At 48.6% G+C, this 17,623-nt stretch overlaps 1 protein-coding gene across 5 annotated transcripts in view; it reads right to left on the bottom strand.

Annotated features, from left to right (window-relative positions):
- NAV1 (neuron navigator 1) overlaps positions 1–17,623 on the bottom strand; it is a 409,357-nt gene that overhangs the window by 314,514 nt on the left and 77,220 nt on the right. Inside the window, exon 1 of one of the 5 annotated variants that reach the window (XM_053243558.1) lies at positions 1,265–1,334. The exons of the other annotated variants lie outside the window; for them this stretch is intronic. The gene's annotated coding sequence lies outside the window, so the exon portion shown is untranslated. Of the gene's footprint in view, positions 1–1,264; positions 1,335–17,623 lie in introns of those variants that run through there. 5 annotated transcript variants of the gene reach the window in all.

The raw sequence follows: 17,623 nt of genomic DNA, 5'->3' as shown, positions 1-17,623 counted from the left end.
GCAAGAAGCACAAGAAGGGGAGGAGGCTGCTGGCAACCTTCCCTCCTCCCTATCCCCTGTGCCATTTTCAAAGCTTACAAAGGTCAGGCTTGGAAAGGTGCTGGCCCCCACTGGGGGCATGGGCAGGGCAGCACTTGGCACCTCCCTTCAGGTGACACAATACCTTGGGCCTTCACTGCACAGAGTTTTCTTTACCACCAAATGATTCCAGGGTCCTAAGCAATATGCAGCGGGTGCAACACACCTGAACCCAACACATCCTTCCTAGTGCAGAGCCCAGAGTGACACAGAGCATGAAGCCTGTTGTAAAACTAAAACATGAAACAGAGCAGTCTTAAGTGCAGCTCCCACCCACCCCTGCCCACATGACAATCAGTCCAGTAAACATGAAATGTGGGCCAGGCAGATTGCATGGTCCCTTCCCATCCTACCTGGCTGCGTGCTTGGTGGCATTACAAAATGGTGCACATTTTTAAAAAGTAAGCACAACTTTCCTCGCACCCTAGTCATTTCTGAACCAGCTGCTACTTCTTAGTAGGCTCTTGAAATCATCATTCAGAATATCTGCAATGTCAATGCTGCAACAATATGGGGCTCTTGTCCCAGCCCCATCTTTCAGCCTTTCCAATACTGCCACTTTAATACCATTAGGGAGTTGCAGTAATGTTTTTGAAGGCAGGATTGGAATGCAGGAGTGAGTAAATGCAAATGCATCTGAGAGGGGGATCGTCAAGTGAAAATGCCCCAGAATCACTGAGTATTGGAAAGAAATTCTGGATACTCGCATGCAAAGAACTGTTGCCAACACTTCCCTTGATGTAAGATCCAGATGGAGGAAAACATCTTTCAGGTAATAAGGATGAAGTGTTAAGGGCAGTGTGGGGCCAACACAGTTATTTACAATTGGTTCTGGGAACAAAGAAGAGGATGGAAAAATGAAGCAACTCTCTAGGGTGGCATAGGTAGCAAGCAGGTGTTCAAAGGAAATACACCACAGTCCACAGCTAATGAATTAATCCCCTCACAACAGTGTTTTGAGCAAAGGACCAAGGTTCCGGGACATGATGTCTAGATTCAGTCACAATTTGCATACATTTTGTCTTCTGAGGACTTCAGACTCCTGTCTGTAAAATGGTAACTGAATTGAACATTTTAATACGCCGCCATCACGGTCCGCTGGCATTTTACAGCTTTAAAAAATTACCCAAAGAAGTCAAGTTCTAGTCGAAAGCAGTTTACAGTCTAAAGATGATCAATTACTTACTTTATCAGCATTGAGAACATGGATAAATAGGTAACTGGTGCTGCATCCACTGATCATACAATCACCAAGACAACAAAATGCTGTGTGGAAAAGCAAAGCAAAACCTTCTAAGAATCCCACTCTCCAGTTTGTAGGGGGGAAATCTGACAGCTGGCACCTTGCAATCAGAGGGTGCATTCACTGCTGAGTGACAGGCGCTCTACCTGTCCCCTGCTACGGTGCAGTGCTGCTGTCTGCCATTCCGAGCTGCACTGCAGCCTTCTAAGAGGGACATCACTTCCTTCCCACAAGGGCTGTTCCCTTACAGGGCCCTGTTTCAACGCCTTCTCATCCCCTTGCCTTGCCCTCTGATCAGAGGACAGCAGCAGCCCCGTGCTGCTTTGGGCCTAGCCTAGCCCAGCTGTTGAGACGGCATGTGCTGGAAACAGCTTCTGCTGCCTGCATTGCCAAACTTCCTGCATTGCAGCAGCCTGCCCTGCCGCCCATTCTGATCCAACTTCCTGCATTGCAGCCCCTGGAAGGAAGAGCACGAAAGGAGAGGTGGGGGGTGGGGGGTGGGAGGCAGACTCACCGGAACCTTGGGCTTCCCAGCCACCGCTCACACGCTGCAGCTCCTTACGCGCAGGCATGCAAAACCTGGGAGTCCAAATTCCATTTCTCACCAGATGTTTGCTGACCCAAACATCCTCCTTCTCTCTCCTGTGCTGCCTGCCAAGCGCTGGAGCAGGGAGGGAGGCAGGCTCGGCTCCCCAATGCAAACTAAGCCAATTCACGCCGCTAAGCCTTTCTGATGCAAGCTCCGCTGCCCTGTCACACTCTTCAGACCATCCACCGCTTATAAATCGCTCCCTAAGAAGTGGAACTTTCTGCGTTAAAAAACAACCACCACCCTCTCCTTTCTCATTTGTCTGAATTCTCCTCAGCCCTCACTTCAAGCTATTCCTCCAGCTGCTCTCTTGGATTCAAACTGGCTCCATCTGGAAAGGCAGGAAAGAGGGTTTGTGCCTCAGAGGAAGTTTGCTCTGGTTTTATCCAACTTCAAGGATGCTGTTCTCACTGGCCCATTTGCTCAGATGCCGTCACCTGGTGGGGGCAATTCCAGTGACACAATATTTTCTAGAGACAAGCAGGAGCCTCCTCAATTCTGACTTACCATAGAGCAATGGCCAAGTCATTTATCCCTGCATCAGTTTCTCCCCTGCACTAAGACACATAACACAAATCTACAAACCCCTCCTGTATTCCACCAAAGACAACCACAGGGCTCTGTGGTCCCCGGGAGTTGACACCGACTTGACGGCACACTTTACCTTTACATACTGCAGGTACACATTTTGGCTTAAAGCACATGGCTTGGCTACCTAGTCCTGTTTACCGCCAGCATGGTACCTCCAGTGAATGTTGCTGATGTCTATCTTATGTTTCTTTTTAGAGTGCGAGCCCTTTGGGGACAGGGAGCCCTCTTATTTAGTTGTTATTTCTTTGTGTAGACCACTGTGGAAACTTTTGTTGAAGAGCAGTATATAAATATGTGTTGCTGTTGTTGTTGTTGTTGTTGTTTATCCATAAACACAAGCAGGGGCATAGCAAGGTTGGAGTGGGCCCAGAGATAAGATATTAAAATGTGTCCCCCCTCACTGGAATAAATATGTGTGTGTGTGTGCGCGCACACACACACACACACACACACACTCCTATGTGCCACAATAGAACACCATCCTAAATTATTGTTTTTAAGGTTTTGTAAATTGTGGAGGATGCAAGTCATTTAATGGTACTAGAGAAAAAGATGCTGTTCTGGTAGCTCCAGGTCTTAACACTCACATCAGTTTCGGAGGATGAATACAACTGAAGGAAGCCCAGGTGGGTGCACGTCTGGGGGAGTCAGTCATGTGACTTACCTCTGGGGGGGACCCCAAGGCAATGGGCCCCCAGACAACTGTCTCCCCTTGCCCTATTATAGTTATGCCCCTGAACACAAGCCTTACTTGTCTTCACCATCTGTGGAGGAGTTGCTGAATTTTAGAGCTGAGCTCCAGAATCTGCTAAATTGAGCTTGAGTCAAGGAGAACCATATATTCGCTCACCTGGAGCCCTGCCAGATGGCAATTTTACTTTGGAAGGGCAGGTGTGCTTTCACATATCATCCAGATTTACGTCAAAGTCCCTGTAAACTATTGGGTTTTTCACGATTCGGGTTTTTCATTGAGTATTGGAGCTTCGCCCAATTTATGTCCGGGGTAAAAAATTCCACTTTTTGCATCATAGAATTCAGCAGTTACTCATACTGTCAAGTGCTGGATGAGCTAAGGAAGCTATGATGATGGAAACCAAGGATAAAAACAGGTTATCCTTGGTTCATTCATTTCATTTTGAACAACTTTGAACTATTTCAGAAGCACCTTCTAAGGCTCTGAAAAAAGAAATAGAGAAGAAGAGCGTAGACTGGCTCAGCTTGACCTTCAGAAAAGCTTATTTAAAATACATCAGTGAGTGATCTTCCTCTTTTTTTTCATTTTGTCACTTATAAGTTCTCACATACGGCATTTTGATACTATTATATTGTATGCAATTTTTGATGTTTCTTCATCGTGACAGCCAAAGTGGTATAGTGGCTAGAGCGCAGGACTAGGACTGAGGAGATTCAGGTTCAAATCCCCATTCAGCTACAAATCCCCATCCAGCCACAAAACTCATTGAGTGACTCACTTATCTCTCAGGCTAACCTACCTCTCAGGGTTGTTGTGATGATAAACATAATCATGTACTGTATACCGCTCTGGGCTTCTCTGCAGAAGAGCAAGATATAAATGTTTTAAAAAATTAAATAAATCATATTCATCACTGCTCACCCAAACATCCTTCCTTCTGGCACAATAACTTGTATTACCTGCTAAGCAGACTAGGGACCGGGTCTCACGATCAGTGAGACCCGGTTTCTTCGAATGCGCAGGGAGAGCGGGCTAAGCCCACTCTCCCTGCACACGAGCAGGGAGGGAGCCCTGGGTGGCTGGATCGGCCGCCCACATGTGACAGAGCCAGAGGGGGCTGGGGGGAGCAAGGGCCAATTGGCCCCCGCAAGCTCCAGCATGCCCCGCGTGAGTGCGCAGGGCATACTGGTGAGACCCCCGGAGCCGGGAAGCGGCTTTTCGCCTCCCCTCCGGGGGTCTCCTCATGAGTAGCCGTGGCATAGAGCCATGCTGCGGCTACTCACAATCCAATAGCCCGGGTTTGCGGAACACTCGCTCCGCAAACCCGGGCTAAGGGGCGGGCTACTTGAGTGGGTTAGCCGCTCAAGAACCACCAGGCTCATAGCCGAGCCCGGTGGTTCTCACGACTGAAGAAAATCGGGCTAGCAGAGGCTAGCCTGATTTTCTTCAATCGTGTGAATAGTCTCTAGGCCAGGGTTTCTCAACGTGTGGGTCCCCAGATGTAATTGGACTTCAACTCCCATAATTCCCAACCAAAGGCCACTGGGGCTGGGGATTATGGGAGTTGAAGTCCAATAACATCTGGGGACCCACACGTTGAGAAACCCTGCTCTAGGCCAAATAGGCAGCAGAAACCCTGCTTCAGTTTCCACTATATCCAGAGACCATATTGGCCTCCATGAGATGCATAGGTCATTCACACAATCAAAAACTGTGTTCTATCCAGGTGTGGGAGCTGTGTGTGATTTACATATGTCAGGTATACAGTTGTGTGGACACAAGGTAAGAGGAAAACTTGGGTAGAAGCTATTGTGTGGAAGCAAGGTAGGAGGAAAAGCTACCCAGGTTTTCCTCCTATCTTGCTTCCAGACAATGAGGCTCTGCAGGGACAGCAGGCTTAGACTACTGTCCCCACAGACAAGCAGGGAGTTTGCCCTGGGAGGCTGGATCGGCTGCCCACACGACTACTGGCTCCATTACAGAGCTGGTTGGGTTGGTGGGGACCGGGGGCCACCTGGCCCCTGGAAGTCCCAGAGCGCCCCATAATGAGTGTGTGGGGCATTCTGGGGGAAACCCTGAGGCTCAGAGGCTTCTTGGAGCCTCCTGGTCAGGGGTGTCCTCATGAGTCACTGTGGCGACTCACGATCGCCAAAACAGGGTTCACGCCATTAACCTAGTTTAGGGGGAGGGGTACTTTGGGAGGTTTGCTTCCGGGAGCCACGCAGCTCCCATTGCAGCACACAACCTCCCCAAAGCGGGCTAGGCTCCCTTAGCCCGCTTTTGGGAGGTCGTGAGAAGAGCCTCAATGAGGCCATTCACACGATGGGGTGAAACCGGGCTAGCTGAGGCTAGCCCGATTTCACCCCATCGTGTGAACCACCAGGCTCGGCTGTGAGTCCGGTGGTTCCTAGGCGGGTAACCCACCTAAATACCCTGCCCTAAAACCAGGTTGGCGGAGCGAGCACTCCACAAACCTGTTTTTGAAGATCACGAGTAGCCACAGCGCAGCTCCACGCCGCACCTACTCACCAGGAGACCCCAGAGGGGAGGCGAAAAGCCACCTCCCGGCTCCAGGGGTCTCGCCAGCATGCCCTGCGCACTCGCACAGGGCATGCTAGCAGTTCTGGGGCCTATCAGCCCCTACTCCCCCCAGCCCCCGCCAGCTCCATCACAGAGCCAGCAATCATGTGGGCGGCCGATCCGGCCACCCAAGGCTCCCTCCCTGCTCATGTGCGAGGAGAGCGGGCTTAGCCCGCTCACCCCGCTAAATCGGGTCTCACTGATCGTGAGACCCGGCTCAATATCTCCTACCCAGGTTTTCCTCCTACCTTGCTTCCACACAAACAAAAATTTGGAGCACACACAGCTCCCAAACCAGGGTAGAACAGCACAGTTTTTGCTTGTGGGAATGACCACACAGGATTCTTTGGGCTGGTACTCAAAAATGTCCTTCCACAGGATGCATATGTGGCTCAATCCCTCCTGGTGCTCAGCAAGCAGCTTAACACCATTTCCATATGCTCATTTATATATTATTCATTTATTTATTTATCAAATAAATAAAGCAAATAAAAGAAATCCATGTGCAATATGTTTTTCATGGCCTGTTTATAAAAGTAGCCTATGTCCATTTGTCTATTGACATCTTCTGTTTGGGTGCACCTCTATTGAATGTCCTGTTCCAGGGTGGTTCACTCTTTCCCCGCTTCGTCTCGTATCTCAGATTGAGCCATCAGCCATCCCTAGTTCTCTGATGGTCCTAATATGCCCATTCCTTGGTTTTAGAATGTTGTCCTGTTTAGGAACCAAACTCATCCCCGATTCTTCTTTTTACTAGGCAGAAAAATCAGCACATTGGTTCGTTTAAGTCTTAGAGGTTATTCACACATGCATGCAAAACCGGACTAAGGGATCCCAGCCCGGTTTTGCACGCATGTGTGAACCTCCAGGATTGGGCCAATCCCAGCAGCATCATGGCAGCAAACCCGCCTGTGAGGCCTCAACTCTAAAACAGGGTTAGGAGAACCAGCACTGTCAGCTGCAGCTGCTTGCAGTTGTGGCTCAAGACTATGGGGAGCCTGGGGAGGGGAGCGGGGGTCCCCATAAGGCACTGCACACTTGCATGGTGCGTTGTGGTATTTCCGGGGGGTGGGGTGACATGTCCTGGCCCCCTGGCCCCCAGAGCCGCCGGCAGCAGCCATTGGGATTCACCCACACAGGGAAGCCTGGAGGTTTTTCACACATGACTCTGCCTCAGGGTATCTTGGGAGCAAATCTGCTTTGCAGCAGGTTCTAATTTGAGGGATTACATGGACCATTTGCATAGCCATCAGCACCTCCATCAACACCTTCAGAGAAAGCAGAAGCCCCAGAGTCCCCCCCCCCAAGCTGTTGGAAACAGAGGATTTTTTTACCCTGGACATAACTGGACATAACTCGGGCTAAGCCAGAGTCATACAATTCGCCTCCCTTCGGAGAAAAACAAAGCCCTGTCTGTCCTGGTCCCTGATAGCCTGCAGGAAGGTCAAGTTAAATCCAGTGAATATGTGGACTGGCACACTTCTATCAGGAGTGGATTCGGGGGGGGGGGGGGAAGCCCTGTCTGTAAAACCTCCTGGTGGATCATCTGCGGGGAGGTCTGTGCTTCCTCCCTGCAGACAGGGTAGCCCTTTCTCAGGAGTTGTGAGAAAGGGCTCCTTGTGTTGTTATGGTCCCTAGATCATGGTGTTTTGGATCACAGCAAAAAGAATATCTCATCCATTAGCTGCAGGTAACTTTGTGGCTTGAACATGGAACCTTGTGAGCTAAGGCTGGGGCTTAGCCTGGGGAGCAACCTAAGAATATAGGCTCATCCACACACCCATAGAGGGCAGGTGAGCTTTTACCCCATCAGCAGCGGATGAGCAACACATCCCTTTAGGACTGCAAACCCAGGAAAGAGACGATCAGAGCAGCCCCTGGGTTCATTACTTAACTCAGTGGCTCCAAGTGGCCCCTCCCCTCCATGGAAAGTCCCCCAAGGGCAACTCTGCCTTCCCAGCATGCTTCACAGTGCCGGGCAAAGAATGAGATCTGCAAGGATTGGTGAACAGTGAGCAACCTTATCATGGGATTGGGGGACAGGGAAAGTCCCTACTGTGTGGCTCTTTCTGGGGGGGGGAGATGTGAAGATGCTGACAGCGAAATACGAAAGGAGGAGAGAAAAGCAGGGGAGAGAGGAAAGAGATCTCCGATGATGCAACAGAGACTCCTCTGTATGCAGCCTGCCAGCTTAGAACTCTGCTGCCGAGTCAGACGCCAAATAATGTTGGGTTATGTGGTGCTGGGTCTGGCTTGGGACGTCTCCTGTCTTAAGTGGGAAGGAAATATAGGTCAGGCTTTCAGAGTGCACTGGAGGATACAACACAATGAAGGCAAAACAAACAAACACCACCCTAGAATTTCTGTAATCCCAGGGCAGAATCAGACTGACTGTATTTAATCTTTAAAAAGCACAGCAGGTTCAGAGACCCAGGCTGCATTCTCTGCAAAGGTCAATGGTTTTCCATCAGCATCCAGATAAATTAATGTGAAAATCCTGTTTCCTGCAACCCGCGTGGCCTCGATCATTTGACCCGCCAGCCTGTTCAAGGAGATAGGGGAGCAGATCAAATTATGGAAAGAAAGGCTTTATTTTTCAGACAAAATCTAACTGCTTTCAGATACGAGCTACACGAGCACCAGCTTGATTACATGGGAAACCACGAGACACAATGCTCCCTTCATCTTGTTTTAATTAGGGGAAGAAGACAAGTTGCAGGCCAGAGGCAAAGGGCAGAGGAGCATGAGGCACCCAGAAAGCCATATGGGTGGACCTGTTTCAGGGCATATCTAGCCAGCCATTCTGATAAGACCCAGGTGTGCATGCAGGCAGGGCTGGCCCCTAGGGTTTTTGGTGCCCTAGGTGATGTTTGATTTTGCTGCCCTCTGCTCCCACGAAGTGCAGAGCCTTGGTTTTAACTTGAGCTATGCAGGCTGCTTGTTTGCAAGGCTGAATCACCAGCCCACCTGGATGACCAATGAATGACCAGCCTGCACTGGCTTGAGAATACTATGGGAGTGTTTTCCCAGCTGATGATGTAGGCAAAACTCGAGCACTTCAGAGATGAAAAGATGCTGCTATGAATGTGGAATTCCAATCTGAGACCATGAATGCTGGCAATTCCTAGTCAAGAGAGGGAGTGCAGCTTATGAGACTAGCTGTTTATTGGTAGCTGAGGTGCAATGAGCAAAGACGACTGTATTTTGGGGTGCCACATTTGCAGGAACTTTGGGGAGCAGGGTTCAGTAGCACATATTTATTTTATATATTTATTTTGCACATTTTATATTGCCCAATATATGGATCTCTGGGTGGTTTACACATTTAAAAACACAAACAGCAATTAAAACATTAAATCAATTAGAACAGGCTTTAAAATACTCTCAGTAAACTTTAAAAAAATGTAGGAACTAAAAGTCTGCTTAAATGGAGGTGTCTCCAGGTGTTTCTTAAAAGCAACTAGAGATGGGGAGGCTCTGATTTTATTTGGAAATGCATTCCAAAATCCTGGGACAGTCCTAGAAAGTCCTGGTTTGGGGTCACCACCAAATGAACTGTTGGCAACCACAACGTGACCTCCCTCAATTTCTTTACATCCTTACACCACTGTGCAGTATTTAAGAGGTGCACTCCAGAGAGACAGAAAGAGTAGATGGGGTGCTATATTCTGGCACTATTTATGCACCCCCACCCCCATGCACTGGTGCCCTAGACACCTAGGTTTGCCAAGTGGACGGGTCAGCCCTGCATACAGATCACACCCTCTGCTTTATGAATGTGCTGTTGTCTCCTGTCAGGGCTCTCCCAGACACCGTCCGTAAGGAGGGCAAGTCCAGGGAAGAAGGGGAGTCTTCCCTGGCCCCAAACCCTGCTCCTGACAACAGCCCCTGGAACCAGCAGAACTAGAGCAGCCCAAATCAGCTGCTCTTTCAGAGGAAAGCATTGTAACGTATTCCATTTAGGGGATGGGGGCCACTCTGGGAAGAGCCCCTGTATGCTTGCATGCAGAAGGCTCCCAGTTCCCTCCCTGGCATCTCCAGATAGGCCTGAGAGAGACTCCTGCCCAGAGGCGTAGCTATAATTGAGTGGATGGTTCAAAGAACCCAGCCCCACCCCAGCTCCTGAGGGGCCTCCAGATCCACCCCTCCCTATTTTCTTCATTATTTCCCTCACTCAGAGGGGCTGCCAGGGAGAGGGGTGAACATGGGCCCCTCTCCCCTAACTAGGCCCCTGCTCCTGCCTGCAACCTTGGAGAAGCCACTGCCAGCCTGTGTAGACAATACTGAGCTAGATGGACCAATGATCTGACTCAGTATCAAGGCAGCTTCCTATGTTCGTGGAGGAATCCTGGAGATCTGCAGATCTGGCACCCCTAGGTGGGGTTCTGGCCCCTCCCCTTGAGCTACCTCCATCACCTGGGTCCCCAAGAGCAGAAGTTATGCCAGGCCTCTGGAGTGCACACTTGTCTGCTTGGAGTCTGCCTCCTGGTGGATCTTCACATGAGGAACAAGCCCGGGTGTCTCCTCAGGAAGAAGGCTGTCCTAGGAGTCCAGAAAGAGGTAGAGCTCCTTCTGGCCATAAAAACCTCCAGTTCTCACCTGCATCTTGCTGGCTCATCAGCTCTCTTTGGAGCTTGCTGGACTACAGTCTCTCCATTCTATGCTGGCCCCTAATTGTCCTCATGCAAAGCATGGCAAGAATGATATCGCCATGGAGCATGCAGGCCATACAGTTATAACCAAGCCCAAAAGCACCTGCATTTTGCCAGTGCATGATCTGTTCACACTTCTAATTTCAGAAACTCATGTCCGGGTGTACTGTACCTTGAATTACCCCACAGCACAAAACAAAATCCTACAGATTAGTGTGCCAGTGAAGTCCTGTCTAACAAAGATAGGGAACTGCTCAGGGCCTACATTTATCTTTGAGCTGATGGAGGAAATAAACATGTCCTTCCTAGCATAAGCCTAAAGTAAGCATGCAATGAAGCAAAGAGCAGTATTTTCACTGTACAGTGTCCCTTAACAGTTGTTATTGACAGCAAGTGGGGGGAAAATTCTCTTCCTCTTCTACTGTAGCCATAGAAACATCTACTGAAGCTCCTCGAAAAGAGAAATCCACCAGTTTGGAAACAACATTCCCCTTTGTCTTTTCTGTCTTTCCTTCCATGGAGTTCATCAGTTATATCAATGCTCCTAAAACTGCCCAGATTTAATCAATTATTTCAGTGCTGCTAAAACAAATGTGTCTCCTTTCCAGGTTAGTCCTGACTCCAGCCCCCCTCAAAGTCCTGGTGTCTGTCTGTCTTGGTGTCCCATGATGCATAGTAGCCTTAGGCCTTTACTGTCCCTGCTTTTCCTCCTCCCATTGTGCAATTGTGTCTATCAGCCATGTGACTTCCCTATCTGTTCCCTTTGATTCCTCCAGCCTTCAGCTCCTAGTCTTCAAGTCTCCATAATTCCTACCTAGATCCACTTTCAGTCTGGTTGATCTCATTTCTCATTCCTGCTTGCCAGGCGAGGCTCCCCCAGGGGTAGAGCTATAATTGAGCGGATGGGTTCAGAGAACCCAGGGCCCCCCCCCAGCTCCTGAGGGCCCCCAGCTCCACCCCTCCCTATTTTCTTCATTATCTCTGTCACTCTGAGGAGCCGCTGGAGAGAGGGGAGAACACGGGGCTCCTCTCCCCTAGCTACGCCCCTGGCCTCCCTCTCACTTCAGTATGGCAGCACCTGCATGTTGCGGGTGGACATTTTAGGCACCTATTTCTGGCATCCTCACCATGTAATGTGCTATCTGGTCTATGGTTTGATAAGGGTTTTAGCTGCAGTTTTTGGTGGGACTAGTGGTTGGACCCTCACAGGGGTGTAGTAGCTAGGAGAGAGGGGGCCTGTGTCCACCCCTCTCCCTGGCAGCCCCTTGGAGTGAAGGAGATAATGAAGAAAATAGGGAGGGGTGGAGCTGGGGGGCCCTCAGGAGCTGGGGGGCCTGGGATCTTTGAACCCATCCACTCAATTATAGCTACACCCCTGGAACCTCATCATGTCCACCTAGGAAATGGAGAGCCTGCATCAGGACAATTCCACTGGGGAGCAAGGAGGGAGGCTAATGCATCCTCGGCTGTACCCTCTTGATCAAAGTCAGACAGGGAAACATCATGAGACTCTGTGTAGATGCCACACCCCATATGACAGAGGTAGCTGGCATGCGAGTGGGCAAAAAGAAGACACTGTTCTTAAGGAGCAGAATTCAAATAAAGATTCCCTTGAAGGAGGAGTATTTATCTGAGATGGCTTCTCAGGATGGAGCTCAAAGCAGCCTTTGATATTCCTAAATGAACAGCCACTCACTTGCAATCCATGTCACTGTGAAAAATTAAGGGCGTAGAAGCGCTTCCATCACTTCACATCTGATCAGTAGCTGGCAGTTCTGGAGTAACCTTCTCCCTGCTGATTTAACAAGCAAGGTAAGAGGCCTATTCTGTCTCTGTTGAGATTGCCACAGTAATAGCATCAATGTCTCCGTCATTTCACCTTGAACACTCGCTTGAATTTTGAACATGACAGCCGCAGGCCAGAATCCTGCATCTATTTTACTTTCTCAACATTAAGCAAGGGGGAGGCTGCTGACGTCATTCTAAGCAGGCGAAGATGATGCCACGAGAAGGGAGGTCAGGCTTTGTGTGGACCACGTATTTCCACAACGATGTGGATTCCGTCCTGTCCAACTGCAGCCCTAAGTGCCTTTCTCAGGGGTGTTCACTCTTTCCCATGACATAGTCCTCTCTCAATCCTGGAAATAAGAGACAAAGATTCTTAAGGTGCTGGCTGTCTTTTGGATTTGGGAGGGATTGTTTTTGTGGTTGGCCTGAAAGGAGTGACCTAATTTAAACAAACAGCTTTTGAAGTAAGTGCTTCCAAGCTGTCAAATAGCAAGGATTACAAGCATCAGCCACCATTCACAAGGCGTGCCTGGGGAGCTGGCAAATGCATGGCCTGGGTAAGTGAGGGAAGTGTCTTTGCAACTTTCTACTGCCAGGAGGCAGCATGCATAAACGCTGGTGTGAATCAAACTATACATTGTTTCTAGAATGTAGTGGTTATCATGTTTGCCTAACAGGTAGAAAGTCTCCAGTTCGTAACTGGGCAGTTACTGTTCGTCACCAGGGGTGGAGAACCGGTCTTGTCAGAGTGAGCATGTTCCCTTTGCTAAGCAGAGTCTGTCCAGGTTTGCATTTGGATGGGTGACCACATGTTGCACTGTCTGCTGTAAGAGTTGTAGTTTAGCAACATCTGGAGTGCCACAGGTTGGGAACCCTTGCTGAAAAGCTTTGCATTCATAAAGTTTTTCACATGGGGCTTTTAAAGCCCTTTAACTCACATCTCCTCCAGAATGGAGGGGGTGCATTCACATATCGGCTAGATTTGCCCCTAAGTCCCTACCCTGAATTCTCTGTGATACTCAGTATCAAGGAGCAGTTCACACACAATTCGTGTTTTTTTTTACTGTGCGTTAGTGTAGCCCAATTTACACCCAGGGTAAAAAAAATCCACGACTTGTGTCAGTTTTTTGGGACAACTTCAAGTTCGCAGTATAGCCTCCCACTAAACTTGCGGTAAAGCCTGCTGTGAATAAAATTCCCTGGTCGGGCTAGGAGAGGCTCCTGTCTGAAACCTTGGAGAAGCCCCTGCCAGTGTAGGCAATACTGAGCTAGATGGACCAATGGTCTGACTCTGTAGAAGGCCGCTTGCTATGTTTCTGTGTATATTCAGTGAACTAGTGGCCATCTCCACAATTTTAGCTACTCTTTTCCTAGCAGCTATAATCTTACAAACAGATGTGTGCAGCTAATAAAATCATACTAACTTTCCTCTGTGCAATGGAATAGTTGTGTACATAGTCACACCCTGAAGGATTTTAGCAGTGTGAAACAGTCTAGATTTGAAAAGGCTGTTAGATCATTTTGCTAGTCTGACAAGTGACCTGGACGGCACTTTTGCCCATGGCGGCAGAAACTCTAAGCCAGGCCTTGACTTCTGCTCCTACAACAGCAGCCCTCGCTATATGAGTTTTTATGGCCTGGCATCAACAACTCACTTGCTCTAGAGAAATCCTAGTAAAATCAAGGAGACTGCTCCAAAGTATAGGGGTCATAGACGAGGCCACACTGCTATGTGTGTTTCTCCATTAGTGTTCAGCAATGCAGAGCGTATGACCCTAGTGGGAGAAGTTCCTATTACACATGGCACGGAGTAGATATGTCCACATACACCAGCCAGTTAATAGTTGCATTTGCTTTTCACTTTATTTTCTTTGTCAAAGGAAGTCCCCTTGTGCTTTACAGAGTGCAATTGTGCAGTGATAGGACTAAATAATAAATCAAGGCATCGGAAGAGAGATTAGGAGCAAGGGCCAGGGAGAAGAGAGATGTTTTCAGCTGAGATTTGAGAGGAGATGGGAAGTTGATGAGGCAGAGAGAGAGGCACAACCTGGGAGGGAGGAAGTATCTGGAAGGATCTTGTTAACAACTGCACGCTTGCTGACACTTTGTAGAGATCAATCAGGAAACTGGTCTGATTTCACCTTCAATGCTTTTGTCTAGTTTCAGAACTACTCCAGGAAGATATCAGAGACCGAAAGTCTGGACTCATCTCTGAATTGGATTGCAAGACAATGGAACAGTTACAGGTAAAGTTGCCATCTTTTTCCCCCTTACTGGGGGCCCAGATCTTATATGATAGGCAGAAATTCAGCAGATGCAGCTTTCCTCATGACTGCATCTCTGTGCTGTGAAAAGCGAGGCCTGTGGTTGAATTTCTGCTTCTTTTGTGACCAGTAAAGGTCTTCTGGAGTCCTTTGCTGTTGGTCCCCGTTGGTAATTTTGGAGCATACATTGGGGTTATTCACATGCTGTGCAAAATCAGACCAAGGGAGCCCATCTCAGTTTTGCACATACGTGTGAACCACTGGGATCGCACCCAATCCCAGCAGCACCATGGTGGCAAACCTGCCTAAGCAGCCTCCCCTCAAAACAGGGTTAAGAGAGCAAGCACTTGCCTAACCCCGTTGTTTTGATCATCTGACAGTCACAGCTGCCAGACTGCAGGGAGCCCGGGGAGCGGAGGGGGGAGCCCCATGATGCACCATGCGCTCGCGCAGTGCATTATGGTATCCCCAGGAGCCGGGATGACACATCCCAGCCCCCAACCCTCCACACTGCCTGGGCGCAAGGAGAATCATTTGGGTACGTGGGGAGCATGCCCAACACAGGAGGAGCGGTTGTCTGCAGGGAAAGTAAGTCTAAGAAAAAGGGCTGCTCAGGAGAGGAGTCTTCCTCTCCCATCGTTGTCTTAGTTGCTGGCTTTGCTCCACTGACAGCTACGAGGGCAATAAAGGCTGCACACGTTCAAAAAGGGTGAGTGGAAGAAAGAAAGTTGCCTGCCACCACTGAACCAGAGCATTCTCAGGGCTGCGTTGCTCTTTGCTCCCCACCTTGCATTTTGGTGCAAGTCCTTGCAGTCAAGGGAGCCAAATTCACTCCACAAAAAGCAGTGAGAGGCAGTCCAGCACCAAGGCTTGCAAGTCTCTCCTCATGACTTGCTGAGGCTATTCCCACGGTCATGCACAATCAGGCTAAGGGAGGCTCGCCCGATTTTGCAAGGCCGTGAGAACCACCAGGCTCGCAGCCAAGCCCAGTCTCACGAAAGCGAGTCACCTGCTTAAACAACCCTCCCCTAAGCCCAGGTTAGCAGAGCGAGCGCTCCGCTAACTTTGGCTTTCTGATCATGAGTTGCCATGGTGCGTCTCCTCGTGAGTAGATCCCCGACCAGGATGATAAAAAGCAGCCTCCTGGCTTGGGAGTCTCACCAGCGTGTGCTGCGCACTCACGCAGGGCATGCTGGAGCTTCCAGGGGCCGCACGACCCCTGATCCTCCCAGCCCCCGCCGGCTACGTAACAGAGCCGGCAGTCGTGTGGACAGCTACTTTGACCGCCCGGAGCAGACTGTTTGCTTGTGGGACAGAGAGCTAAGCCTGCTATCCCTGCTCACCCTCCCCAGGCAGCTCCCACTGACTGTGGGAACTGCCTCACTGTCTTTGACAGCTAGAAGTGATCCTCCCAAGTAAGGAAAATGTTTTATTTTTTAAAAAAAAAATCAGGCAAAAAATGTAACCTTGAAAAAGTTTATTACAATCAGATAGATAAGATACAGATCTATCTATCTATCTATCAGATCAGCTATAGACAGACAGAAACACCCACACCATATAGATCTGAAAAAGATCTTGCACATGCCTAGTCTCCCCTCCTGCTTGCACACACCTTACCTTGGACCTGCTCCTGCCTTGCTGGACAGCTCCCCAACCTCATAACCTCAGTGGTACAGCAGGGAAATGCTGCCCTGCTCTGGTTGGCATGAAAGGAAAAGGCACAGAGAAGTACCGCTTCACAAGGCTCTCTTGTTTCAGAATCCTTCTGGAATCTGATCTGATTTTTATTTATTTTTTTGCCCACCTATTTTTATGTTTTATGTTTATGTTATGTTTATGCTGATGCTTTGTTCTGATTGCTGATTTTACTATTTCCTGGTTTGATGCCTTGACTGTTTTCCTTGCTCCTGCCATTGCTTAGTTAAAAGTTGTGGGTTTTATACCGATGTTATTGTTTGCACACTTTTAAAAATGTGTTATATGCTACTTTATTATTTATACTGGAAAGCAGGATATAAATATATTAAATCAAGAAATGCATGCATTTTCTAAGGGTCTCTTCAGTTTCATTTTCTCCAAAACAGCTAGAGAAATTCTTTCCTACCACCCTTCTCCATTTTTTAAAACACATTTTATATCCTACTCTTCCTCCAAGGAGCCAAGAGCGGTGTACTACATACTTAAGTTTCTCCTCACAACAACCCTGTGAAGTAGGTTAGGTTGAGAGAGAAGTGACTGGCCCAAAGTCACCCAGCAAGTATCATGGCCGAATGGGGATTTGAACGCTGGTCTCCACAATCCTAGTCCAGCATTCTAACCACTACACCACGCTGGCTCTCTCCATGCACAGACTCCCCAATTATTCTTTATTCTGAACCCTTCTTCTCCCTGCTGGATGCAGACACTCCTATCTCCTACTACCTGTTCCTAATGCATCTAATTTATTTGTTATTTCTCTGTGTAAACTGCCCTGAGCCATCATTTACTAGACCAATTGTGCTCCAGATGGGGAAGGAACAGTCCAGTTCAATACAAGAGAGTGAGGTCATTCACACAATTAAAACCTGAGTTTGGGAGCTGTGTGTGCTCCAGTATTCGGTTGTGTGGAAGCAATGTAGGAGGAAAATCTGGGTAAGCTTATCCTCCTACCTTGCTTCCCCTCAATCACTTCTACCCAGGTTTTCCTCTTACTTTGATTCCACATGCACAGCTCCCAAATCTGGGTAGAACATTGGTTTTGATTGTGTGAATGAGCTCAGTGAAACAACATATGCCTGAGCAGGATGTTTTACCCTGGCAAAACATTTGTTCCAATATATACTAGAATCCATGGGGATACTACAGCTATTATTACACAGTATTACTGTGTAATAATAGTGTATTACTCTCCACTAGAGCAATATTTTCAGGAAAGAGGAGTTGCTTTGGGAATCCAATCTAGCAACAAATACTCTATTCACCCAGTTATGTCAATACAAGTACCCATTATGTGGTCAAGGCCACTGATTCTTGTTTGGCTTAGAAGAGTTTATCTTGATCTACCGCAGAGGAAACACAATTGTAAATATTTGCTAGAACCTGATTTCTGCATCAGGATATAGTTAAGTAGTCAGCTTGATTAGAAGCAGACCAGTTGTTCTT

The sequence above is a fragment of the Hemicordylus capensis genome, chromosome 4 (assembly GCF_027244095.1).
Source record: "Hemicordylus capensis ecotype Gifberg chromosome 4, rHemCap1.1.pri, whole genome shotgun sequence".
Classification (NCBI taxonomy): Eukaryota; Metazoa; Chordata; class Lepidosauria; order Squamata; family Cordylidae; genus Hemicordylus; species Hemicordylus capensis.
Note: the sequence above shows the minus strand (reverse complement) of the source record. Positions and strands in the feature narration are given on the sequence as shown.